At 41.8% G+C, this 18,762-nt stretch overlaps 1 protein-coding gene and 1 pseudogene across 11 annotated transcripts in view; both read right to left on the bottom strand.

Annotated features, from left to right (window-relative positions):
• Positions 1 to 18,762, bottom strand: part of ICA1 (islet cell autoantigen 1) — a 197,982-nt gene that overhangs the window by 82,674 nt on the left and 96,546 nt on the right. The gene's annotated exons all lie outside the window — the stretch shown is intronic.
• On the bottom strand, positions 2,363 to 16,321 carry LOC148778296 (large ribosomal subunit protein uL30-like; annotated as a pseudogene).

Below are 18,762 nucleotides of genomic sequence, written 5' to 3' on the forward strand. Positions count from 1 at the left end.
TAAAAATAATGTAAGTATAATTTTAACAAAGCTGAATGTATTATTTAATGAATCATGGCCCAAATATCTCAATGGACACTTTGGATAGGACGCCGGAGAGACTCCAGCTCCGGGCGGTGCAGACGCGAGAGAGACGCCGGCTCCAGTGGTGCAGACGCGAGAGAGACCACGCAACCGACCACGTGGAGAAGCATGGCCGAGAGGAGCTACCCCACGCCCAAAGTCAGGGCGGTGGCCGAGAGGAGCTGTCCCACGTCCAAGAGGCGGTGGCTACGCGGGCACAGGAGGGCCGAGAGGAGCTACTCCACGTTCAAGGTCAGGAGGGGCGGCCTTGAGGAGATACTCCTCGTCCAAGGTAAGGTACAGCGGCTGCACTTTGCTGGAGCAGCTGTGAAGAGATATTCCACGACCAAGGTAAGAGAAACCCAAATAAGACCGTAGGTATTGGAAGGGGGCATTAGAGGGCAGACACACTGAAATCAAATCACAAAAAAATAGTTGATCTGATCATATGGACCACAGCCCTGTCTAACTCAATGAAACTAAGTCATGCCGTGTGGGGCCACCCAAGAGGGACGGGTCATGGTGGAGAGGTCTGACAGAATGTGGTCCACTGGAGAAGGGAATAGTAAAACCACTTCAGTATACTTGCCTTGAGAACCCCATGAACAGTATCAAAAGGCAAAATGGTAGGATACTGAGTGAGGAATTCCCCAGGTCGGTAGGTGCCCAGTATGCTACTGGAGATCAGTGGAGAAATAACTCCAGAAAGAATGAAGGGATGGAGCCAAAGCAAAACCAATACCCAGTTGTGGATGTGACTGGTGATAGAAGCAAAGTCCGATGCTGTAAAGAGCAATATCGCATAGGAACCTGGAATGTTAGGTCCATGAATCAAGGCAAATTGGAAGTGGTCAAACAGGAGATGGCAAGAGTGAACGTTGACATTCTAGGAATCAGTGAACTAAAATGGACTGGAATGGGTGAATTTAACTCAGATGACCATTATATCTACTACTGGTGGCAGGAATCCCTAAGAAAAAATGGAGTAGCCATCATGGTCAACAAAAGAGTCTGAAATGCAGTACTTGAATGCAATCTCAAAAACGACAGAATGATTTCTGTTCATTTCCAAGGCAAACCATTCAATATTACAGTAATCCAAGCCTATGCCCCAACCAGTAATGCTAAAGAAGCCGAAGTTGAATGGTTCTATGAAGGCCTACAAGACCTTTTAGAATGAACACCCAAAAGAGATGTCCTTTTCATTCTAGGGAACTGGAATGCAAAAGTAGGAAGTCAAGAAACACCTGGAGTAGCAGGCAAATTGGGCCTTGGAGCACAGAATAAAGCAGGGCAAAGGCTAATAGAGTTTTGCCAAGAGAATGCACTGGTCATAGCAAACACCCTCTTCCAACAACACAAGAGAAGACTCTACACATGGACATCACCAGATGGTCAACACCGAAATCAGATTGATTATATTCTTTGCAGCCAAAGATGGAGAAGCTCTATACAGTTAGCTAAAACAAGACCAGGAGCTGACTGTGGCTCAGATCATGAACTCCTGCCAAATTCAGACTGACCTTGAAGAAAGTAGGGAAAACCACTAGATCATTCAGGTACGACCTGAATCAAATCCCTTATGATTATACAGTGGAAGTAAGAAATAGATTTAAGGGACTAGATCTGATAGATAGAGTGCCTGATGAACTCTGGACGGAGGTTCATGACACTGTATGGGAGACAGGGACCAAGACCATCCCCATGGAAAACAAATGCAAAAAAGCAAAATGGCTGTCTGAGGAGGCCTTCCAAATAGCTGTGAAAAGAAGAGAAGTGAAAAGCAAAGGAGAAAAGGAAAGATATAAGCATCTGAATGCAGAGTTCCAAAAAAGAGCTAGGAGAGATAAGAAAGCCTTCCTCAGCGATCAATGCAAAGAAATAGAGGAAAACAACAGAATAGGGAAAACAAGAGATCTCTTCAAGAAAATTAGAGATACCAAGGGAACATTTCATGCAAAGATGGGCTCGATAAAGGACAGAAATGGTATGGACCTAACAGAAGCAGAAGATATTAAGAAGAGGTGGCAAGAATACACAGAAGAACTGTACAAAAAAGATCTTCACGACGAAGATAATCACAATGGCGTGATCACTCACCTGGAACCAGACATCTTGGAATGTGGAGTCAAGTGGGCCTTAGAGAGCATCACTATGAACAAAGCTAGTGGAGGTGATGGAATTCCAATTGAGCTATTTCAAATCCTGAAAGATGATGTTGTGAAAGTGCTGCACTCAATATGCCAGCAGATTTGGAAAACTCAGCAGTGGCCACAGGACTGGAAAAGGTCAGTCTTCATTCCAATCCCAAAGAAAGGGAATGCCAAAGAATGCTCAAACTACCGCACAATTGCACTCATCTCACACGCTAGTAAAGTCATGCTCAAAATTCTCCAAGCCAGGCTTCAGCAGTATGTAAACTGTGAACTTCCAGATGTTCAAGCAGGTTTTAGAAAAGGCAGAGGCACCAGAGATCAAATTGCCAACATCCGCTGGATCATGGAGAAAGCAAGAGAGTTCCAGAAAAACATCTATTTCTGCTTCATTGACTATGCCAAAGCTTTTGACTGTGTGGATCACAATAAACTGTGGAACATTCTGAAAGAGATGGGAATACCAGACCACCTGACCTGTCTCTTGAGAAAACTGTATGCAGGTCAGGAAGCAACAGTTAGAACTGGGCATGGAACAACAGACTGGTTCCATATAGGAAAAGAAGTACGTCAAGGTTGTATACTGTCACCCTGCTTATTTAACTTACATGCAGAGTACATCATGAGGAACACTGGGCTGGAAGAAGCAGAAGCTGGAATCAAGATTGCAGGGAGAAATATCAATAACCTCAGGTATGCAGACGACACCACCCTTATGGCAGAACGTGAAGAGGAAGTAAAGAGCCTCTTGATGAAAGTGAAAGAGGAGAATGAAAAGTTTGGCTTGAAGTTCAACATTCAGAAAACAAAGATCATGGCATCTGGCCCCATCACTTCATGGGAAATAGATGGAAAAACAGTGGAAACAGTGTCAGACTTTATTTTTTTGGGCTCCAAAATCACTGCAGATGCTGATTGAAGCCATGAAATTAAAAGACGCTTACTCCTTGGAAGGAAAGTTATGACCAACCTAGATAGTATATTAAAAAACAGAGACATTATTTTGCCAACCAAGATCCGTCTAGTCAAGGCTATGGTTTTTCCTGTGGTCATGTATGGATGTGAGAGTTGGACTGTGAAGAAAGCTGATTGCCGAAGAACTGATGCTTTTGAACTGTGGTGCTGGAGAAGACTCTTGAGAGTCCCTTGAACTGCAAGGAGATCCAACCAGTCCATTCTAATGGAGATTAATCCTGGGTGTTCATTGGAAGGACTGATGCTAAAGCTGAAACTCCAATACTTTGGCCACCTCACGTGACGAGTTGACTCACTGGAAAAGACTCTGATGCTGGAGGGATTGGGGGTGGGAGGAAACGGGGACGACAGAGAATGAGATGGCTGGATGGCATCACCGACTCTATGGACATGAGTTTGAGTGAACCCCCAGGAGTTGGTGATGGACAGGGAGGCCTGGCGTGCTGGTGATTCATGGGGTCACAAAGAGTCGGATACGACTGAGTGACTGAACTGAACTAACTGATTTGTCCTGCAAGGCTTGGGTCACACCAAGACCTACTGAATCAGAAAGCACGATGGGGTCTGGCCATATTTTTATGTCTTCCAAGTGACCGATTGTGCTGCATGCTAAAGTCTGAGAACCAGCCTCCTGGGGTGAAAAGGTTAACAGTACATTCTTCGAAGTAACAGAAATTTGGGTTCAAATATTTTCACTTAGACTTACCTTCTCTGTGACTTAGAACAAGTCATTTAACCCAAGCATCAATTTCCAAATTAATAAAAATGGTACCAAAGTAGAGACATGGTACCTTTTAGGGCTATCATTATGATTAAATGAGGAAAGACATACAGGTGGTATATAAAGTGTATGGACATCAAACACACAGTGCTTGATGCAGAGTAAGCACTCAGTAACTGATGCTTGCTATTCTTCTAGGCATGGAAGGCCCTGTGTTCAATACTGTAAGAAACACTGTGCTGATCAGATGCAGCTTCTTTCTTCCACGACCTCAGTCTGGAAAAGGAGCTGCACTAGCTTACAAATAATCATGATACAAAGCAGAAAGTGTTAGGTGGCAAGAGAATGGGTCCCTTACCATGGTGTGAGGCAGGTTTTTACATTAAAGACATCCTAATCGAACTTGATGCAACTGGGATTGGAAAACTATTATCTAAAACTTTCCTGGGTATTTTATTATTTAAATGAAAAGCTTTTGAGTCATCATTTCTTGTTATGATTATCAAACTGCTTTCAGGGGTACAAAAATAAACAGAACACCTAATTCCTATAATACTTCTGAGGAATAAATATAAAAAAGATTGCGACAATTTCATGTCACATAATGACATGCTTATTTGGTTTCTAAGTCTCATCATTTCTACTCTGGAAATCTCTCATCTATTTCCTCCTTTCCATTTTAGCAGCTTACATAGAGCTACCAAAATAATCTTCCCCACAAACCGCTTTACCAGAGTCACCTCCTTGCTTAAGAACCTTCATAATGACATAATTTCCTAATGTCAGATACAATGTTAGACAGTCAAGATTCAAGCCTGAACAACTATCTCCTATCACCTTTTGGAATCACCTTCATTTGTATTATTTTAATAGTGAGCATGTAAAGAGTCGACCCATTGGAAAAGACCTTGATGCTGGAAAAGACTGAAGACAAAAGGAGAATGTGGGCAGCAGAGGATGAGACGGCCAGATAGCCTCACTGACTCAGACATGAACCTGAGCAAACCCCAGGAGATACTGAAGGACGGGGAGCCTGGCGTGCTGCAGTCCATGGGATCGTCAGACACGACTGAGCGACTGAACAGCAACAACAACAGGGTGGGGTAAGGGTGGTAGCCTGGCAGGGATTTTTGTTAGAAGCGGTTCAGGGATGACAGATACAAGCGAGCAGGAGGCAGCCAGGCCTTAAGAAGCATTTTGGGGTGAAGACCTTTGTTATATGAGGGAATAGCAGAACTACTGGCAGCCCACAGGGTCAGGGCAGGGAAGGCTCCGAGGAGAGGAAGAGAGTCTTTTAGGCAGTGGCTCATCAGGGCAGGGAAAAAGGCAGCATTGAGGGCAGTGCTCACAGGAATCAAGCCTATGGTTTTGGCAGGCCCGTCCCCTGCATTCCACCTCCCAGTGATTCAGGAAGCAAGGAAAGACTCCCCCGGAGAGGCCCAGGGACTAAGCTCAACTGTCTGAACAGCGGATGAAGAAGCCATACTTGATAACCAGGGACAGGCGAGAATGAAAGCAGAAACCAAGGCAGGAGAAAATCTGGGAGGCCCCCCGCTTTGAGAAAATCTTCATCAACTTAGATGCCGCCCTCCCGACAGCCCGCATAATACCCAGTGATCACCTCATATAGCACTCATGTTACAAGCATTTGCTTAGACATCTGTCTCCCCTACCAAGCACTCAACACTCTGAGATCAAGGATCTACATGATCTGAATTCTCTCACGGTATCCCTAACAGTGTGCGTGTGTGCTAAGTCGCTTCAGTCATGTCAACTCTTTGCAACCCCACGGACTGCAGCCCACCAGGCTCCTCTGTCCAAGGGATTCTCCAGGCAAGAAGACTGGAGTGGGTTGCCATGTCCTCCTCCAGGGGAACTTCCCGACCTGGGGATCGAACCCTCTCTCTTATGTCTCCTGCATTGACAGGCAGGTTCTTTACCATTAGCACCACCTGGGAAGCCCGCACTTAGTCCGGAGTCTGGCACAAAGCCAGTATCCGGAATAAAATGCCAGTGAGTGAGTGAATGAATGAAGGGGGGAATGAATGAAATGAGGATAGCCCTCTGGTCAACCAGAAAGACGTTTTTAACTCATGGAGTCCAGTCGTACTGTTTTGCTGAGAGATTAAAGGGCTTGCAAGGCTCTTCAGTGCTGCAGGAGAGAGGGCGTTAGTGCTAGAGTTGTACCCTAACCCAGGACACGGGGCCACCCTTCCTCCTCCTCTCTGCCCTGCTGGGAGCATAGAGACAGTTTCCACAGACATTCTAATGTTTGTTGGCTCCTTGTTGGGAATGCACAATACATTCTCCCATGGAGACAGGTTTTTTTTTTTTTTCCCTTTTTTCTTTTTTTATAAATGGTGGTTCGGTTCCCAGGCCAGGCCACAAAAGCCTATTTACCCCATAGCTGAGCTCAGCTATAAAACCAGCGGTAGCTCGGAGGCCTCACTGAACCCCCAGCTCTGAGTCCATAGTCTGGCGGGCAGGTGGGCAGCTGGCTCTGCAGGGGGGGAGGGCAGAGCTCCCTTGAGCAGACCAGGGGCATGAAGGGGCAGAGGGGGGAGCTGGGCAGGGGGGCTGGGCAGGGGGCCCGGGCGGGCGGCAGCTGCAGGAGTCTAGGCAGCCTCTGAATGCCTTGGTGGTTCTTAAGTGGATTGTTGGTAAGTTGGGAACCGTCTGTACTTAGAAAGGCAGATTTCAAGAGGTAGGGGATCCTATTTCACTTGAAGGCCCACAGTAATGAGGGTTCTTTATTCGTAATGAAGCAGCCACTAATTGGAGGGACAGGCTCGGGAGACCGGTCGGAATTTTGTGCTCTTGGATCAGAACTGACTAATATTATGCAGTAGCCAGGCAACCCCTCACTTCTGCATAAAATTCATATAAAAATCCACCATGAAGTGCCTATTTGACATTCACTGTTTATTATTAATAATGATAATAACAGGGTGGCTTATATACAGCCTGAAGCTGAGAAAGTGAATGAATTCTCAGTTTCCTCAAGTTTCCCTCCCTACCCCCAGCCAGATTAGGAACATTTGGAAAATCCTTACACTGAGAGTAGGCTGAGAGCATTCATATTTACCCTGAGGAGACATGGCTCTGGTTTCTAAGGCTCATCCAAGAGATGATCTCTTTCCTTCCTTTGCCTCCTTAGAGGCAGAAACACTCCATAAACTCATAAATGTTGTAAAAGAAAATGTATGAAAAAAAGAAAAAAAAAATGTACGAAAAAAGGGTTAGTGGAACTGAGAAAGTTACAGTGGGTGAATCAATTATAACAAGGTAAAACTGTTAGCCTTTCTGGGCTTAATGAAATGTGATCAACTACACTGGAATGTTCTGGTGCCCCCTGGAGGATCCTGAAACCTACCCAAACTGGTTATTTGGTATCTTTCTTCAGAGGTCCTAGAAAATCCTACAGAGGCAATATTTCTTCTCCCAGGTTCAAATCAGCTCAACCTGATTCAATCACATGCAGGGGAACAGAGTAGGAACTAAAACTAACATTTGAAAGGTTTCACCCACCATGAGTTTATCGTGAGACTGTAGGTTTTGGGATCAACCACAGAATCTATTTTTGGTTTGTGAAGTTTATAAATCTGACAGTGCAAGGTTCACAGTGACATGTGTAATCTCTCAGTTCTTCTGGGCTGAGTGTTTAGTGAACAAGGAAGCTTGCTTCTGTGAACCTTGCTTTGTTTTGCACAGACAGCCTGGAAAGTTAAACATTTAGCTTCTAAAATTTTACTGCACTGGTGTTCCTCGGGGACATGACTCTAGTAGAATGATGACTAAACGGCCATCAGAGTTGTTTATTCCATAGCCACAGAGCAGTCAGCAAATGTGAGGAACCATTATCTGACTTCAGGAAGCTCCAATAATAATAAGCTCCAATAATCTAACAGGATTATAGCTGCCCATCTGCCCTCCCCTCCTCCCGTTTATGTGAGAGTGACTGAAATCACTATCTTGGTGCATAATGTGGCTGATACCGCCAACCCTAGATCATTACACCTGAAAGACACAAACCAGGTTTTACTACAGTCGCAAAGACATATGCTTGCACTTTACTGTGACTACTGCAATCATGTTTTTAAAAGTGTGTGCTGAGTCATGTCTGATTCTTTGCAACCCCATGGACTCCAGGCTCCTCTGTCCATGGGATCGTCCAGGCAAGAATACTGGAGTGGGTAGCCATTCCCTTCTCTAGGGGAACTTCCCAACTCCAGGGATCAAACCTGTATCTCCTGCATTTCCTATATTGGTAGGCGGATTCTTTTACTACTGTGCCAGCTGCACTCATGGTTACAATTTAAATATGACATCATATGCAGAATTAATGGTCACTTTTTTCAGTGCCATTCCATCATGCTAATGCTTAATTTCTTAATTTGAATAACATTATAAAAGAGTGTACCAAAGTTCAAACCATGAAGTCATCAAACATAACTTCAGACTTTCAGAATAGCTGGAAGAATTCTTTGTAACCCTAGATACACTTCACCTGCTGCTGCTAAGTCGCTTCAGTTGTGTCCGACTCTGTGCGACCCCATAGATGGCAGCCGACCAGGCTCCGCCATCTCTGGGATTCTCCAGGCAAGAACACTGGAGTGGGTTGCCATTTCCTTCTCCAATGTGTGAAAGTGAAAAGTGAAAGTGAAGTCGCTCAGTCGTGTCCGACTAGTAGCGACCCCATGGACTGCAGCCTACCAGGCTCCTCTGTCCATGCGATTTTCTAGGCAAGAGTACTGGAGTGGCTTGCCATTGCCTTCTCCAACACTTCACCTAGATTCTCATAATGCTAACATTTACTGAACTGTCTTTCCTTTTCCTGAATGCACATAAACACACATATTTTTCCCAAACTGTTTAAGTTGTGGATTATAATGTTCCTTTATTACTATTTCAATGTGTATTTCCTAAAAATAAGGGATCCTCTTATGTAAATGGTAAATTGTCAAAATCAGGAAATTAACACTGAAATATTATCTAACCTATAAAATCTCATTGAGATTTTGTCCAGTGTCCCAATGATATTTTTATAGCAAAAGAAAGTCTAAAATCACACACAGTTGTCATGACTTTTCAGTCTCCTTTAATCTGATGGTTCCTGAGTCTGTTCTTACACAGGCCAGGCATTTCATAGAATGTTGCACATTTTAAATTGTCCTTTGTGTCCCCGTGATTAGATTAAGGTCACACACCTCTGGCAGCATAATACAAATGTGACTCTGGCTTTTTCTCTATGCAGTATATTCAGAAGTACATAATGGCCCCACTAAGAGCAATGGAAACCTTAACATTTTGGTTAAGATGGTGTTGTCAGGTTTCTCCACTTAGTTACTTTACCTTTTGTAAATAAAAGGCAGCTTGCTGCAATTTATTTGGAGACAATGCAAATATCCTAGTCACAGTTTGGATCAGTTCAGTTGCTTAGTGATGTCCAACTCTCTGCGACACCAAGGACTGCAGCATGCCAGGCCTCCCTGTCCATCACCAACTCCTGGAGTTCACTCAAACTCAGATCCATTGAGTTGGTGATGCCATCCAACCATCTCATCCTCTGTCATCCACTTCTCCTCCTGCCCTCAATGTTTCCCAGCATCAGGACCCTTTCAAATGAGGTATCAAGTGGCCAAAGTATTGGAGTTTCAGCTTCAGTGTCAGTCCTTCCAATGAGTATTCAGGATTGATTTCCTTTAGGATGGACGGGTTGGATCTCCTTGCAGTCCAAGGGACTCTCAAGAGTCTTCTCCAACACTATGGTTCAAAAGCATCAATACTTCGGCATTCAGTTTTCTTTATACTCCAACTCTCATATCCATACAGGATTACTGGAAAAACCATAGCTTTGACTAGATGAACCTTTGTTGGCAAAGAAATGTCTCTGTTTTTTAATATGCTGTCTAGGTTGATCATAACTTTCCTTCCAAGGAATAAGCATGTTTTAATTTCACAGCTGCAATCACCATCTGCAGTGATTTCTGAGCCCCCAGAAATAAAGTCTCTCACTGTTTCCATTGTTACCCCATCTATTGGCCATGAAGTGATGGGACCAGATGTCATGATCTTAGTTTTCTGAATGTTGAGCTTTAAGCCAACTTTTTCACTCTCCTCTTTCACTTTCACCAAGAGGCTTTATAATTCCTCTTCACTTTCTGCCATAAGGGTGGTGTCATCTGCATATCTGAGGTTATTGATATTTCTCCCGGCAATCTTGATTCCAGCTTGTGCTTCATCCAGTCCAGCATTTCTCATGATGCACTCTGCATATAAGTAAATAAGCAGGGTGACAATATCCAGCCTTGACGTACTCCTTTACCGATTTGGAACCAGTCTGTTGTTCCATGTCCAGTTCTAACTGTTGCATCCTGACCTGCATACAGATTTCTCAAGAGGCAGGTCAGGTGGTCTGGTATTCCCATCTCTTGAAGAAGTTTCTAGTTTGTTGTGATCCACACAGTCATTCCCGTAGTCAAAAAAGCAGAAGTAGATGTTTTTCTGGAACTCTCTTGCTTTTGTGATGATCCAACAGATGTTGGCAATTTGATCTCTGGTTCCTCTGCCTTTTCTAAATCCAGCTTGAACATCTGGAAATTCACAGTTCATGAACTGTTGCAGCCTGGCTTGGAGAATTTTGAGCATCACTTTACTAGAGTGTGAAATGAGTGCAATTGTGCATTAGTTTGAGCATTCTTCGGCATTGCCTTTCTTTGGAATTGCAATGAAAACTGACCTTTTCCAGTCCTGTGGCCACTGCTGAGTTTTCCAAATTTGCTGACATATTGAGTGTAGCACTTTCACAGCATCATCTTTTAGGATTTGAAATAACTCAACTGGAATTCCATCACCTCCACTAGCTTTGTTCATAGTGATGCTTCCTAAAGCCCACTTGACTTTGCATTCCAGGACGTCTGGCTCTAGATGAGTGATCACACCATTGCAGTGATCTGGGTCATTTAGATATTTTTTGTATAGGTCTTGCTACCTTTTCTTAATATCTTCTGCTTCTGTTAGGTCCAAACTGCTTCTGCCCTTGATTGTGCCCATCTTTGCATGAAATGTTCCCTTAGTATCTCTAATTTTCTTGACGAGATCTCTAGCCTTTCCCATTCTACTGTTTCCCTCTATTTCTTTGCATTGATCATGGAAGAAGGCTTTCTTATCTCTCCTTGCTATTCTTTGGAACTCTGCATTCAGATGGGTATAACTTTTCTTTTCTCCTTTGTCTTTCACTTCTCGTCTTTTCTCAGCTATTTGTTAGGCCTCCTCAGATAACCATTTTGCCTTTTTGCATTTCTTTTTCTTGGGGATGGTCTCAATCGCTGCCTCCTGTACAATGTCATGAACCTCTCTCCATAGTTCATCAGGCACTCTATCTATCAGATCTAATCTCTTGAATGTATTTTTCACTTCCACTGTATAATCATAAGGTATTTGATTCAGGTCATATCTGAATGTTCTAGTGGTTTTCCCTACTTTCTTCAATGTAAGCCTGAATTTGGCAATAAGGAGTTCATGATCTGAGCCACAGTCAACTCCTGGTCTTGTTTTTGCTGACTGTATAGAGCTTCTCCATCTTTGGCTGCAAAGAATATAATCAATCTGATTTCTGTATTGACCATCTGGTGATGTCCATGTCTCCTCTTGTGTTGTTGGAATAGGGTGTTTGCTATGACCAGTGTGTTCTCTTGGCAAAACTCTATTAGCCTATTCTAGTCTCAAACTTTCATCTATTAGTTTAAGCATTCATGGATGATTCTTGCCTGTAAAAATTATTTTTATCATGACTTGGCAGAAGGTGATTTTCTAATTCCATCATTCCTTCTACATTTATTAGTGTATTTTCTATTATACTAAAGCTTTCCCTTCTTCATTATTTGTTTACTTGTTCATTTATATTGGTGTAGCACATGGAGCCTTTATTCAATAGTATTAAATTTACTATCATTATTTACTTAAATTAGTATTTTGTTTGTTTCAATTGTTTATTAACTGACCAAATTACAAAAATAATCCTGGTAGATACATTAGTTCATCTTTCTAATAAGCCTGTTGATCTGGTCTTCCCTGTTGCCAGCATCTCCACCTTCTACAAAAGGGGTGGTCTTTTTCTTCATTTCATCTCATGGAGAAGACAATTTAAAGGGCCACAGGAAGTTGTTTGCTTCTTTGAAACATTTTCCAATGGTATAGATCTCATGAATCGGATCCTCCATGCAGATGATTCCGTATTTCCCAAGAGATCAAGCAATCAATGTGTTGTCTGTCAGGGCAATTCACTTCTTGTTGATTTTGCCATAACCACACTTGTAGATCAATTCATTTACAGACTTCAGGTTTGGGTATCCCCATGCAATGTATGGTTCCACAATTCTCAGCATGTTAAATGAAGCCTTGCTGAGCTTGACAAAGGTGCCACTGAAGATCTGCCAGAGGCGAAGGAGTTGCAGCACCTTTCGAAACTTCGGGCTCACACTGTCGATACCTCTGATCCTGACTGCTGCTGCTGCTGCTAAGTCACTTCAGTCGTGTCCGACTCTGTGTGACCCCATAGACGGAAGCCCACCAGGCTCCCCCGTCCCTGGGATTCTCCAGGCAAGAACACTGGAGTGGGTTGCCATTTCCTTCTCCAATGTGTGAAAGTGAAAAGTGAAAGTGAAGTCGCTCAGTCGTGTCCGACCCTTAGCGACTCCACGGACTGCAGCCTACCAGGCTCCTCCATCCATGGGATTTTCTAGGCAAGAGTACTGGAGTGGCTTGCCATTGCCTTCTCCGCTGATCCTGACAACAAATGTCAATTTGGGTTCTGCGGGTACATAGAAGTTGCCGGCTTTTCGTGCCATCCTAGCCAACCGAATTTTAGGTCTGTACATCTGCCTGTATTCCTTGTGGTTATGCTTAGCTTTTTCATAGATAAGCTTCCTCCCTGCCTTTCAAAGCATCTTTGGGGCAAACTTCTTTCTCAGGTGCTTGATCTTATTAAGCTCTGTGAAATTCTTTTGCTTTTTCTAAAGGGCATAGCAGGAACCTTCTTTGTATTCTCTTCTGCACCCTCCATAGCTCCAGCCGGGAAAGAGCTTAAATTAGTATTTTAATGATTACATCATCCCAGATTTGGTCAATTGGAGTTCCTTAAAACTGGATCCTCTGCCATTCTGACATATCGCTATCATAGGCACATTCTTACTTTGGGGCATAACAAGGTTCTAATACTTTACCTGCCTCAATCATTTCTTTGAGGATTATTCTCTATTTCCTTTTAAGTGGAAAATTTGGGTGTATAGAAACAAAGATCTTGGCTCCAGGTGTGCTCACTGTGGCTGGGGTGCAACTGCTTCAAGTGCCTTCTCAGAGGACAGAGCTGGGGAGTGTTTACACATACATATAGACAAATATGTCATCTACACATACAGTCATGTGTTCAATACAGATACTATAATCCATGCAGACCTGTATCTAGTTACTACATACGTATGTGCATACGTACATATATGTATTAGAACTCGAGTTCACACCTATATCTCCAATTCCAATCCAAGACTGCAGAGTTCATTCTATTTTTCTCTTTTACTCTGACTGCAGCTTCCCTCTCTCAAAATACAAAACCTGACTCCCACTATCCACAACTTATTTGCTCAACCTTAGAACATACAAAATATGATTTCAGAATTGCTAACCTATGCTTCTGCAGAAAGAGAGGTCTGCTAACTAGAGTTCAATATCTGTTCAGCGTTATTTTGTTTTGAGCCCAAGAGCATGTTGTTGCAATACTGCGATCAGAGTTATCATGGATTGCTTCTTCCACCCCTCTTCATTGTGATTATATTACTTGTCAAGTTATTTTTATCTTTCAGGAATGTTTTACAGTTCTCCTTATAAAGATTTTGCATATTTCCATGTCAAATATATTCTTAAGTATTTTATCTTTTTCGTGTGTGTGTGTGTGCGTATGTGTGTACTAAGTCTCTTCAGTCATGTTTGACTCTTTGTGACCCAAAGGACTGTTGCTATTGTAAATACAGTTTTCTCTATGTTTGTATATTCTTATATAGCTTGCTGCTTTCTGAATCTCTTATTATTTTATTTGGTTTTATCATTAATTCTTTAGGACTTGCTAGGTCCATAATTATTAATATATCATCTGCAAATAGAGACAGCTTTACCTTTCCCATTCTTATGCCTCTAACTGGTTTCTCGTGTCTACTTGTATTGGCTAACATTTCTAGTACATTGTTGAAAGATAATAGGACAGCTGGTAATCTTGCTTTGCTTCTAATCTCAGTGGAAACAGTGCTAGGGTTTCCGCCTCAGGCTGGCCTTAAGACTAATGAATATTTATACTTGACAAAACTATATATTTTCAGAAAATGTCTGTCAATTCCTTTTCCTTGAGTGACTTTACCAGGAATGAGTGTTGACAATTGTAAAAGGCTTTCAGAATCTATAAAGATAATTATATGATTTTCTTCCTCAGATCTATTTATAGGGCTATTAAATTAATTGATTACCTCATATAGAGTCATCCTGATATTCCTTGGATAAATCCCACCTGGTCGTGGTATATTATTTTCTTCATGTATTATCGGATTCTATTCTCTTTTATTTAGAAATTTTATATTCATACTCGTAAGTGATACTGGTCTATAATTTTCTGTACTGTTTCTATCAGGTTTAGGTATTGAAATTATATTTTCACAGTAAAAACAATTAAAAAGATTTCCTTCATTCACAATACTCTTGAACGATTTATGGAGCATTTATGGGACCATTTGGCCTTTGAAGTTTTGGCATAATTTCCCTGTAAAACTTTCTGGTCCTGGTGCTTTTCTTGTTCCTTAATGACTGTTTCTATTTCTTCTAAGGAAGTTTTTTTTGTATAAGCAAATCTAATAAAGTCAATTTTGGTAAACTAATTTTCTAGGAAATTATTTGTGTATGTGTGCATTCTCCCTTTTTTCCTGAGTTAGGTAATGGCTTATATAATTAATTTATTCATTAGATTTATTGTTTTTTTGTTCTCAATTTCAATGTTATCTTTATGCTTTTCCTTGTTTTGCTGTATTCTAGTTTATTTCTTGTTCCTTTTCTAGCTTTTTAAATTGAGAATTTACTTATTGCCCTCTTTAACTTTTATTAAGTGTTTAAGGCTTTGAATATTCCTTTGATCATTGCTTTATATATATCCCACAGATTCTGTTATGTGGTATTTTTCATTATTATTTTCAAGAAATTCAATTTACGCAGGATCTTTTCTTTTTGGTGAATGTTTCATGTTTACTTAAAAAGTGTGAAGGATGGGGGGAAAGGACAGTTAGGGAGTTCGGGATGGACATGTACACTCTGCTGTATTTAAAGTGGATAAACAAGAAAGACCCACCATGCAGCACATGGATCTCTGCTCAGTGTTATGTGGCAGCCTGGATGGGAGGGGAGTTTGGGGGAGAATGGATACATGTATATGTCTGGCTGAGTCCCTTTGCTATCCACCTGAAACTATCACAACACTGTTAACTGACTATACTCCAATACAAAATAAAAAGTTTTTAAAAAAGAAGAAAGTGTATTTTCTGTTGTCTGAGTGTAGAGTGTGATATATATCCTTATTGATTATGCTGTTTAAATCTTCAACATGTTTACTTTTTTAACTTGATTTGTCTTACATTGAGAGTATTATGTTAAATTTTTCTATTAGTAGGCTTTTTCTTCCGTGTTTCCCTTTGCATTTCTTGTAAATTTTACTTTCTAAAAGTGGTTGCTGAATAATTTAGTAGCTGCTGCTGCTGCTAAGTCACTTTGGTCGTGTCCGACTCTGTGCGACCCCATAGACGGCAGCCTACCAGGCTCCCCCGTCCCTGGGATTCTCCAGGCAAGAACACTGGAGTGGGCTGCCATTTCCTTCTCCAATGTGTGAAAGTGAAAAGTGAAAGTGAAGTCGCTCAGTCATGTTCGACTCATAGCGACCCCATGGACTGCAGCCTACTAGGCTCCTCCATCCATGGGATTTTAGTACCTAGATACCCATAAATGTTTTATGTCCATTGTAAATTTTGGCTTTTAGCATTAAAAAGTGTCCTTTTTTCACCTAAAAGGTTTTTTTTTAAGTTATATAGATATTCTACATCTGCTTTCTTATTAACATTATTTCTACTTGCTTGGTAACTCTTTGCTTATTCCTTATTTTTAGCCTTTATTAACAATTTTGCAAGGTCGGACCTCAGTGGCCATTGTTGGACTTCTCCTCCCCATCTTCCCTTTCCCGCCTTCGGGAAAAAGTCCCGCTGGACTCTGACTACTGTGCTCTATTTTCTCATTCCCTCCCCGACTGCTGGAGTGTCCTTGAGGTGTCGGTTCCTGGTGGAAATCAACCCTCTCCTAACCTCCCCCTCCTAACCTCCTGTCCAGAAACAGCTGCTGCTGCTGCTAAGTCACTTCAGTCGTGTCCGACTCTGTGTGACCCCATAGACGGAAGCCCACCAGGCTCCCCCGTCCCAGAAACAGCATTCTGCCCAGAAACAGCGAGAACTATTCCGCTGCGTCAGCACAACCTTGAGCAGACCGGGCAACCAACCTGGTCTCCCCGCCCCGCCGGCTAACTGCCCTGTGAGAGACCACCATTCCAAACCTTGCCTCATTCGGGAAAAATTTCGCTGCCCCTTACTGTGAAGCTATATAAGTTGCCTCTTGCTTTTGTTCGCGCAGACTTCCCCGACCTAGCTTTGTTAGGTCCGGGAATCCCGCCCTGGGGCGCCTAACCATTAAAGCCTGTTACATTATCTTTTTGGCGTCTGGGTTCTTTTATTTAACATCATTGGGTCGTTTTGACTTTACAAATTTTATTTTAAATACAGCATATAGTTGAATTTTCCTTGGTGAGTCCAGTGGAAAATCTTTTCTTTAAATAGGTGAGTTAAGCCCATTTACATTTATTGGTCATTTGGTCTCAACTCTGTCATACTTTAGTTCACAATTAGTATAAGAATTTTATTTTATGTTTTATTTCTCTACTGTATTTTATTAGTTCCTTTATTTGACTTCTTCTTTTGGTTTAGTGACACTATTCCATATGATACTATAATGGTAAATACATGACATTATACATTTATTGAAGCCCATATAATCTGTAACACAAAGAGTGAACTCTACTGTAAATGGCAGATTTTGGCTGATAATGTATCAATGTTGGTTCATTGATTATGACAACTATACCACTCTGATCCAGGATCCTACTGGTGAGGGAGGCTAGTGTTCGGTAAGGGAGGGCTATGTGGGAACCCTCCATATTTTTGCTTCAATTCTGATGTGAACATACACATGGGCATTAATAAAAGTATTCACTGGGGGAAGGGTGAAAACAACAGAGATGGCAACCATGAAAACATGACAAAAACTACGTTTCAGATTCTTCAAAAATTATGTCTACCATTTGCCAAACACATTAAAAGAATAGAAGAAGAGCAAAAATAATGCCTTCCTTTTCAAACTGAGCATGAACCAACACTGTGGAGATATTTATAACTGAAGCCCACTGCCAGTTCACCAGCCAACTGGCTGGCATTTCACACTGAAAAAAAGCTGGAGAACTGTGTCCACTTAGGGCATGGTGGAAAGCATATTCCAATCCAGTCTTTTGTGACAGTGGGCTCTAATATTTTACAGTCTATTGCAGTGCTTAAATATGGTTTTAAGTTGTGCTAAACTGTGTATCATCAACTGTTCCCTTCATTAGGTGTTGGGAAAGTACAAAGTCATAATGATAAAGGAATTGGCACCATTGTTCACGTTTCCCAGTAACGAAGTGGTCAAGCAAGGAGATGGCAAGACTGAACATCAACACCTTAGGAATCAGTGAACTAAAATGGATGAGAACAGGCGAATTTAATTCAGATAGCAATCATATCTACTACTGTGGGTAATCATCCCTCAGAAGAAATGGAGTATCCCTCAGAGTCAACAAGAGTCCTGAATGCAATACTTGGGTGCAAGTACTGTCTCAAAGATGACAGGATGATCTTGGTTTGTTTCCAAGGCAAACAATTCAACATCATAGTAATCCAAGTCTATTCCCCAGCCATCGATGCAGAAGAAGCTGAAACTCACCAATTCTATGAAGACCTATGACACTTTCTAGAATTAACACCAAAAAAAAAAGAGATGTCCCTTTCATCATTTGACATTATAATGCAAAAGTAGGAAGTCAAGAGATAACCGGAATAACTGGCATGTTTGGCCTTGGAGTACAAAATGAAGCAGGGCAAAGGTTAACAGTTTTGTCAAAAGAACATGCTGCTCCTAGCAAACACACTTTTCTAACAACCCAAGAGATGATTTTACACAAGGACATCATCAGATGGTCAACACCTAAATCAGGCTGATTATGTTCTTTGTATCCAAAGATGGAGAAGTTCTATACAGTCAGCAAAAATAAGACCTGGAGCTTGTTCAGATCATCAACTCCTTATTGCAAACTTCAGACTTAAATTGAAGAAAGCAGGGAAAACCACTAGGCCATTCAAGTATGACCTAAATCAAATCCCTTATGATTATACAGAGGAGGTGATAAATAGATTCAAGGGATCAGATTTGGTAGACAGAGTGCCTGAAGCACTATGGATGGAGGTTTGTAACACTGTACAGGAGGCAGTGACCAAAACCATCAAAAAGGAAAAGAAATGCAAGAGGGCAAAGTGGATGTCTGAGAAGGCTTTACAAATAGCTGAGGAAAGAAGAGAAGTGAAAGGGAAGGGAGAAAGAGAAATATATACACAACTGAATGCAGAGTTCCAGAGAATAGTAAAGGGAGGTAAGCAAGCCTTCTCAACTGAACAAGGCAAAGAAATAGAGGAA

Source organism: Moschus berezovskii, chromosome 3, assembly GCF_049115385.1.
Source record: "Moschus berezovskii isolate FMDL1 chromosome 3, NW_MosBer_1.0, whole genome shotgun sequence".
Lineage (NCBI taxonomy): Eukaryota > Metazoa > Chordata > Mammalia > Artiodactyla > Moschidae > Moschus > Moschus berezovskii.